At 42.5% G+C, this 9491-nt stretch overlaps 1 pseudogene; it reads left to right on the top strand.

The window, feature by feature from the left end:
• The first annotated feature begins 3337 nt into the window (after positions 1-3337).
• Positions 3338-3755, top strand: LOC133374262 (small ribosomal subunit protein uS9-like; annotated as a pseudogene).
• The last annotated feature ends 5736 nt before the right edge of the window (positions 3756-9491 follow it).

The following is a 9491-nucleotide window of genomic DNA, read 5'->3' as shown; positions in this document are numbered from 1 at the left end:
CTGACATAATTTGGTTCTTGTTTGGCAGATCTTCTGTTGTTATCATGGGTCCTATAGAGGACCCCTGGCGGAGTGATGAGGATTGGGATCTTGGGAAGAGGCCCAGTGGACTGCAGAGGGAGCGGTCTTCAGCAGGAGAAGGCTTCAGCAGTTTACACAGTGACAGTTCCCCTCTCCCCCCCTTCCAGTTATAAGTGAAGAAGTGCCGCCTGACAGTAAGCTGGCTCTTGGCCTGCCTCTCACTCCTACCTTGTCACCCGAGCTGCCACTCACACCTCCTCCTCCTCTTCCTCCAGAGGAAGAATCGGAGGCTCAACCAGAGGTGTGTCAGAGAAGGCTGTGGCTGATGTGCCACTGCCATCACCATGAACCACACGGACTGATGCGCAGGTGTGAACAAATGGCGCCAGCTTTTCCACGAGCTTTTCATTCCTGCAGAATGCTCGTTAGCTCCCACAGTCAGAGGAGTGTTCCCTCTGCAAATAGCTTATTTAAAGGGTCTCAAGGAATGTGTTTTAATTGCCGTGACAACGGCTTAGCTTGAGTAGTCATGCCTGGCTATGCTGTGATGAGATACAGAGTCATGTATAATCTGTAAACTGATCTATGCAATGCTCCAAGCTGAGATTTCACATGAAACGAAACAGAGAAAAATACACCAGTGAGTCTGAGTCTGGATCGAATGGGGTTGGCTAAGACAGTGATATTTAAAGAAACATGACCTTTCCACCATTACTGTCTCGTGAGTCTTCTTCCAAGGTGTGTTGGTGAAGATTGGCAGGCTCATTCCTCCCCATACAATTTTTAATGCCACACTACTGCAGTTTTCCCTCCCCCTGGGATTTTCCCGCTCTCTGTCTCTCTCTCTCTCTCTCCCCCCTCCCCCATTTCCATCTGATGCTGTGCCGACTTTCTCCAGTCATGGAATTCACATCTAACACAATTGAAAAACATAAACTGGCTATTCTAGGCAGTGAGATGACACCTCCCATTGTGTGGGAATGGGGATATCCTTAGTGCGAATAAAGCTATTTTGGGGTGAAGAAGGCTGTAACATTTCAGAGTAGCAAGGATCTTTGATAGAAACTTTTCCGTCCTTAATGCACTCAGTCCTTTTCCCTTGCCCTCGGGGGAGCTCTGATAAATTGTTTATTAGAAACAGGGATGAAACAGTTCCATTTCATAATTGTTCTGGCATTCAAGTAATGGGTTGGATCCACCCTGGTTTAATTCCAGTTGGAAATCTGGGATTTTGAACATAGGTGGCTGAATTCTGCCTCTGTACCATTTCCTTAAAGATGTGTGTGTATGTATACCTGTGTGCAGTGGAGGCTTATGAACAGTGGACAAGTCCTCATGGAAATTCACCAGCATTTTGGGGCAAATGTCTCCTACTATGCACATTTTGTAAGCAATTTTCCTTAATATAATGCATTTTTGTATGTCATTTTCATGAATATATGCATTTTTATGTGCACATTCCTTTGGTATACGCATTTTTGTAAACATCATTTGGCTGGAGAACTGCATTGTCGAACTCGGAGCAGTGGGAATGTTGAAGGCTAGCTATGTTTCAATTTGCATATTGCTTTGGGAAATGTAAATTAGATAGCTTAACCTTTGAATTGAATTGCTCCTCCATCCCTGCCTCTGATAGCTGCTGATGGCTCACCATGGATGCCCTGCAAAGGAAAATAAACTTTGCATAATAATACGCATGGAGGATGTGTTGCGCTGTGTGTAGTTGTGTTGCTTAATTTCATTTAAAAGCAGCACCACAGCAAGCAGAGAGTAACACCAGATGTTGAAATGCGAGTGTTAGGTCCAAACCCAACACGCGAGTCGCCTCTGTCAACCCCAACTCGCTTACACCCGAGAAAGTGCGGAGTTGAGTGCAAATGAACCCACTATCAGAGATCAAATAAAGACAAGACAATTCCTTTGCAAAGGGGACCCAATACTTACAAGCCAAAGCAGGGCAGCATGGGAACCTCGTTTATTGATAGCTTAGGGTATATATAGCCTCTCCCCAAAGTTTACAATATTGGGGTAGCATCATAAATACAAAAGAAGCAATTGCAGTTGTTTCAACCTTAAGATATGTAGAAGGAGTTAAAAGGGGTGTAGGGGAAGGACACAAGTGGAAACATTGAGATTGCCTTTCAGACTCTATGTCTGCATATTTCGCATGTCCTTGAGATAAGCATTCTACATCCATAGACAAAGGGGAATCTCAGAAGAGGAGGCCCAGCTGCAACCGGGTGCCCCGAAATGGAGACAGACATGAAATTACTACGCTTGCATATCAAAGGTTTTACAAGTCAAGGTCTGTGGGACATCGGGATAACTTTTAACATTTCTATGTGAGGCACATTTGTAACAATAAGCAAGGTTATAGGCATAGTTGTGATACAAGAATGCATAATGGTAATGTTTCCAGCTTAAACCGGCTTTTATTATTCGAGCCACTGGAATGTAGGTAAGGGTCAGGTCACCAGGAAATAAACTGATATTTTATATCAAAAGTCATTCAAAGGCCACTTTGGTTCAGTTTCCCATGATGCTCAAGCTGTTTCATTACAAGGCACGTGTTTTATAGTTCTGCAGGGAACTGGATCGCAAATTCTGACCCAACACGAGTGTGCCAGCGTGTGCGTGCGTTTACCTAAGAAAGCAGGCTTTTACCCTGCATCAGCATCACTGAGACTTGAGACTTAGTAAAATAAGAAAAGCTACTTTATTTATAGAAATACATAGTAGGTAGAAAAGGCATACCTAGTTCTAACTAACTAGTTAAGGTGGAGGCATAATGCCCAGGTGCAGGGGTTAGCCTCATGGCTTGGAGAGAGCAGAGACAAAGGAATGTCTCCTCTCTCCCGGACAGTCGGAGGACAAAGAAGCAGAAAGGGGAGGAGGAGGGGCAGGTAAGTTTCCCTAAAGATGTCACAGTCTAGCGACAGAAGGAAGTCAATCAGAGCATCACAGGTAAAAGGTAAACAAGCCTGTCCATCTGGAGGACCCTAGCTCTATCTTCCTTCTGGAGCTTAAACAAAAGAACAAAACAGGAGTTGCTCTTGCCCCACTTTCAACAGGATGCAGCTATCGGTGGCTATGGTCTGCCTCCATAATTGGAGGAGACAGTATGCTTCCAAATACCAGTTGCTGGAAACTGCAGCAGGGAAGAGGCATGTGGTTGGCCACTGTAGAACAGGATGCTGGACTAGATGGGTCACTGGCCTCACCCATCAGTCTCTTCTTATGTTCTTATCCTGGTTACTCAAAAAAACCCACCTAGATCCTTTCCCCCCTAGGCTGCCCTCGCTGACAGTAAGGTGCTATGCTGATTAAGGGACCCCTCCAGATTGTGCAGGTTTTGGGAAGGGAGGAAACTGGTACTGCAGTTGCTTACTGCAAAAGAGGGAATGGCCTCATTAAGGTGAACAGAAGGTCTCTGGAAATGACAGAGCTCAGAAGTCTGCAGTACAAATTGCTTGAACCAGTTCTTTTCGGAAATGAGAGCAGGAGTCAGCTTCAGAGTCTGTGTGAAGGGTGGTGGTCATGTAGCACACATATATATGCAATTCAGCAGCCTCATTCCAAAGCACTGATGGCTTATTAACAGAACAATGTTGATCAAGCTTTCAAGAGGGAGATCCTTATCCGGAATGATAGGGGCCAACAATTCTCACTGTTGTGAATCCAAGAAGTTTGGAGGACCTGGTGCTTGCACATGTTTCCAGAAGTTGTACCGTTAAAATAAAACTATGCATTTCATTCAGTCTTTTAAATAAGTTTAGAAGGGCAAAGTCCAGTCTAGGAAGCATGGAGATTCTGCTTTCTGTCTGCTCTTTCCCCTGCAGACACAATAGCCTTGAGTGTGAGTTGAGTTGCACCCCAACACTTCCAACAGATCTACTCCCCATTTTCTCTTTTTTGTCATCTGCTGCAAGTGCTGACTCTTAGCATGGGTTGAGCAGACAACGTGACTGCTTTGAAAGAGCTGCCTTTCAGAAGCCAAGAATAACATACTATTGCTTTCCAGTCAGTGTTATTAGAAAAGTTTAGATTGACAATGTAACATTTTTCATCTGAGTAACCAGTTTTTGGAAGCCTCAAATCTCTAAACTGATCCCTCTCTAATCTCCCCAAATCTTCTATTAAGAATACAGACCACAGTGTTTATAAATCAGTGTTAAGATTTTCTCTAACTTTAAGTTGTGATTTAGATATTGGCACAGTTCAAATATACTAAGCCAAGCCAATGCAATTCTCCAGGCAAGTAATGTGTTTAAAAATGTATATCTTAGGGGAAAGAATTCATATAAACATATATATTAGTGAACATGGGTATTTGCAAAAATCATCCTGGGAGGTGACGTCTGTGAAGTGAAACTGCAGGTTGTTAACATGACTATTTGTAGTCTTTATAGCAACTGAACCCCACACACCATTACATGACACTGAAGAGAAGCCATAAGAAACATTGGTGGGATGTGCCTGTTGGTGCTTAATTGTACTGTATGGGATTATACATTTCAGAACTAACTTCTAACAAATTGCTTTATCGTCCATTTAACAATAACAGATTGAGGCTCTAGAAAGACATACAGCTCCAGCTCTGTCAGTTGAACAACAATACTATAGGGCTGTAAATTAGAAATTAGAAACCCCTAAGGCTGAATTTCAACCTATTACACAGAGGCTGCTTTCACACTGCACTTTATTCCATTATACTGGCTATTTGTTGCCTGGTAATTTGTGCATTATATTTGACTTTTCACGCAGCGTACAAGCTAGCTCTGGATTTCTAGTGGAATGTAGTGCAAGTTTAGCGCAAATTTCTGTAATAAATGATACCAGAAAAATCCGTTAGCAAGGCTGGGAACCTGGGAAATCGTGGGAGTTTTTCACTAGCTGCTGCTGCTCACGTGACAGGCATCCCAGCATGCAGTGCGTTCCCACCCTTTAGTCACACAGGGTTTATTTGCCTGATGCAAATTGTACTGGTATTCCAGCATCAGTGCAATAGCAGTAGCATTTCCCACAGATACCACTGTGCCAATACAACTAAAATCATTTAAAAAGTCAGATCCTAAAGGGAGAGGGCTCTCATGGCAATGGGATGAAATCTTAGACCTCCTACACAGTGGGGAACAGTGCACATGTGAATAAGGGGTGATGGACAAAAACAATCCATGTGAATGACAGTTGGCCAAATTGCTGGTATATCGGCTGAAAGAGCTGTTGTTCCTTAACGCAACAGGTACTGCAGTGTGAAAGGGTTTTTAGAAATTGGAACAGAAGTGCTACCATTTTAATTCATTAAACTAATGCAGTCAGTCCCATGTGTGAAAGCAGCCAGAATCTGCCTTAGCTGTGGTGTATGCCAGACATAAGGTCTGAAACCAGTCAGACTTTTTTTGTGAATACTTGTCTGTTCACAACATATAAAGGAAAAGATAATATGAAGTGAATCATTCTTTAAACAAAAACTGGAGTCTTTGTGGAGCTTGGCCAAAATGGTCAATAACCTTCTATAAATTTCTCCTTGGGATAGATCTTCAGCTTTTCTGAATGGGGACTCAATGAACAGAAGCCAGACAATCAATCTTCATTCATTGTCCAACATAGCTATGACTGCGCTCTGTGCAAAGTGCTAAAGAGTCATTCAGTTGTGCATGTTGCAACTGGGAGGGAAAGGAAGGCCATCTGAATAGTTTGGTGTGTTCCAATAGTTCAGCAAGGCTCGTGTTGCATGTGTCACAAGATGATGGATGTATTTCTTTGGTATGTCTTTCTGGCCACAACACAACGTTTTCACATTTGTAAAGTTCTTGAGTGGGATTGACATGGGCTTGAAAGATGTTTTCTTCAGTGTGGTACATTTGAGATGAATGTAAGCCAACTGTAAGCAGGTTGGTTTTCATCACTGAAACAAGTCCACAGTGAGATAATAAGTGAATCCAGGCAGGGGAATGTAGATGGACCATCGGTGGAACACTTCTGTGGATTGGTTGGGATGACTGGCATGGTTCTTCTGTTGTGTGGTTTGTCTAGGCACTGTAAGCTTGACATCTGCTTCATCTGCAAGTTTCTTGCATTTCTCTGTTATTGTGCCAAGGTCTCCTCACTAGCTTTCCTGTGTTGTTCCAATATTCCCAGCAACTCTCATATATGTGCTTTTATTTCCATTAATCTAACTTTGCTGACTGCAGAGCATGGGTGACTGGCTCTAGCATAAAATAATATCCACTTATGATCACAAGACAAACAATGAAAGGTGATGTCTGCGATGCACACAACAACTGGTACAAAAGTTGTCTTGTCTTGCTGTTGTTTGGTCCTGCTAATTGCTTGAGTTGAGAAGACAGTTGTGTGATTTTCTGCAAACACTTGCATTTTTAAGTCTGCTGTGTTTCACATAGCTTTGGTGTGCTGGGTATTAGATGTCATCTTTGGATACTCTCACAGATTTTTTTATGGCTTTAATTGTGCCAACTGTATTACATACATCATGTATGCTGTTCAAATCATTTACAGTGAGATTAAGTGAACAAAGGCTGTCTGAGGATAGATTGCCTTGGTCTGTGTTGAAGCCCACCTTCTTTTCCTGCCATGGATGAATAACCCTTGTATCCTTGTCTAATTAACTTATTGAGGTCTAACCCCAAATCGGAACAAGCAGATAAGATTGTGTTTGCTATGTCTACTGCAGTTTGGTCGGAGACAGAAATGAACCCAAGAAATTCCTCATGTACAAATGCATTCCCATCACTTTTTTCCACAGATCTTACACCGAAAGACAGTTGTTCTGTACCAGAAATATCTGCTTGTTTCATCTGCTAAACAGTAGTGTAGCGACAAATTCAGAAGTGCAGCGTCCCTTCATGATAGCACAGCAACCCCTCCTCCCTCTTTTTTTGCTCTTGGGCTGAGAATGAGATCCTTGTTAATGCCTTCTCCCTCAACAACAGACGTCCCTAGGAGCCAATAAGCATGAAAGAGGAGAGTGCTAGCTACTGAGAAGAGTCTTCTCAGTGGCTGACTCACTTCCTTTCACTCTGATTGGCTCCAATCAGCAGGAAAGGACAAGGAAGCATGTTAGAAGACTCTTCTCACTGGCTAACACATTCTCCTTTCATGCTGATTGGCTCATAGGATGCTGGAGACATAGGAACCCTGCTGGGACCCTGCTCCCAAAAAAGTAAAGGGTCTAAGACCACCTGAGACCCTGGATGACTACACCACTGCTGCTAAAGCTGAAAATTTCATGGAAGAATTAGCCATCACAATATCTTCCCTCAAAATTTAGCCACACGACTTTAAGTTATTCTGTGTTTTTGCACATGTGTACTTAGCATTGCCTGCCTGCCCCAGTTTCCATGTTTTAAAAAATATTTGGAGTTACTCAGCACAAAACTGTAAAAGATCTATCATGCCAGTTGTGGCACTGGTTGTACCACGAAGAGCAATGTCATGTGACCCAAAATACCCAATGGTTGATATGATAGAATACAGCTTCTGTTTATTTACAGCTCCTGCATTTGACTTAGTTGTTGTTCAACTGACACCTTTTTTGGCAGAAAGGAAGTTAGAAACATCTTCATGTGTGATCCACTATGTGATCCACTATGTCATCCATGTGTCAGTGCTCTCTTGTAGCTGCTTTGTACTTGGTACAAACTTTGGTAATGAATGTGCCCTCTACCCCTTGTAAAACTGGCTGGGGAAATGCAATAAAGACATACAGGTCCTTTCAAAATAGAGTATGCTCGTCAAATAGAATACTTAGCTATGAGTGGTGAAATGTTATTGGACCTGTACTATTATGCAGAGCTTGGAAAAGTTACTTTTTTAAACTACAACTCCCATCAGCCCCAGCCAGCATGGCCACTGGATTGGGCTGATTGGAGTTGTAGTTCAAAAAATAACTTTGTCAAGATCTGCTATTATGCTTGAAGTCATAACTTTTTGTAGGGGTCCAGCATGTTGGAATGTATGGGGTTCACCTCCAGCTTGTGAGTTGAGGCTGCATGGGGCTAAAGGTGTAGCTAGAGAGGAGACCTCTTGGTTGCTAGGCTATACCTGTCCTTTGATCTCGTGCTGTCTCTTCCTTCCTGCTAGACTGATATGCAAAGGATGTTGATCTCAGTTCCTTCTCTCCTTCCAGTCTTCTTTCTCGAGAGGGGAGCAGACATCTTTCCTTTGTCTCTCCTCTCGTCCAGCATGAGGGCAGACTCTGGGATCAGAGTCTGCTGCTCCAACATAGCTAGTTAGCTAGATCTAGAACTCTTTCCTATCAAGTATGTACTTCCAGAATAAAGCAGTTATTTCTTATTTTAAAGCTTAAAGTCTCTGTCTGACTAATTTACAGGGAAGGTAGAATCTTAGCAAAGATTCAAACACACACACACATAAGCTCGCTCAATATTCTCCTTTCCGCTATGCAACTCTGCAGGGTCCTACAGGACATTGGGCCCAGCCTCCTATAGGTTACGGGCACCAGGCATGCAAAAGGAGATTTGAGCAATTAAGGAGCTTTGTGTTGTGAATCAAGGAAGCTATTAGAGACCTTTGGAGTTTAGTCAGTGAAAAGAGTAAAGTATGGCGACCTTAGCAGAACAGCTAACATCGATAAACTCATCCCCGGAGAATGGAAGCTGTGGGAATTTCGAATGAGAAATCACCTAAGGCAACAGAAGCTGTTGGACATGATTACAGGATTGGAACCAGGAGAAGATGCTTCTCGGGAAGTGCAAAGAGTTTGGATGGAGAAGGTCGAAAAGGTTCAAGATATTATCACAAAATGTGTGAGTAACTCGCAAATCCCTTTAATCATGAACTGTAAGAATGCCAAAGAAATGTGGGCTGCTTTGAAGGCTAATCATCAGCCGAAAGGACAAACACATTTAATATCAATGTTGAGAAGTCTTATTAATTTGCAAATGAGGGATGATTTATTTGAGGAACACCTTACTAAATTTATGGTGTTAATCCAAGGAATAGAGGAAGCAGGCACAGTTTTGGATGGACCAGTACAAATTGCCTTGTTACTAGATTCCCTCCCAAAATACATGGAAACGTTCGTACTTATTTTGCAACAACAGAAAAAGACTTTGAGTGAAGTGATATCAGAAGTAAGAGAGCATTTGTCTCAGAAAGCAGCTACGGAAAAGGACACTGTCTCCTCTTTCCTAAGCAAAGAAGCTGCTGGCCGACTGGCAGTCAAATGCAGATTTGGGAGACAAAGGGAATCCAAAGGTGTGAAAGCCAAGCGTTGCTATCTATGCGGTTCAGAAAAACACCTTGAAGACCAGTGTGACAAGAGAGAGGTCTGAAGGTGGAAATAAAGGATTTAAAAAGACAGAAAATAAAAATGCCAAGAGTTTACAAGTAACTCATGTTGAAAAATTTTATAATAATACAAAATTCTATGTGGATTCAGGGGCAAGCGCTCATTTAATAAATGAAGAATTTTTGAGAAATTAACC

The sequence above is a fragment of the Rhineura floridana genome, chromosome 21 (assembly GCF_030035675.1).
Source record: "Rhineura floridana isolate rRhiFlo1 chromosome 21, rRhiFlo1.hap2, whole genome shotgun sequence".
Taxonomy (NCBI): domain Eukaryota; kingdom Metazoa; phylum Chordata; class Lepidosauria; order Squamata; family Rhineuridae; genus Rhineura; species Rhineura floridana.
Note: the sequence above shows the minus strand (reverse complement) of the source record. Positions and strands in the feature narration are given on the sequence as shown.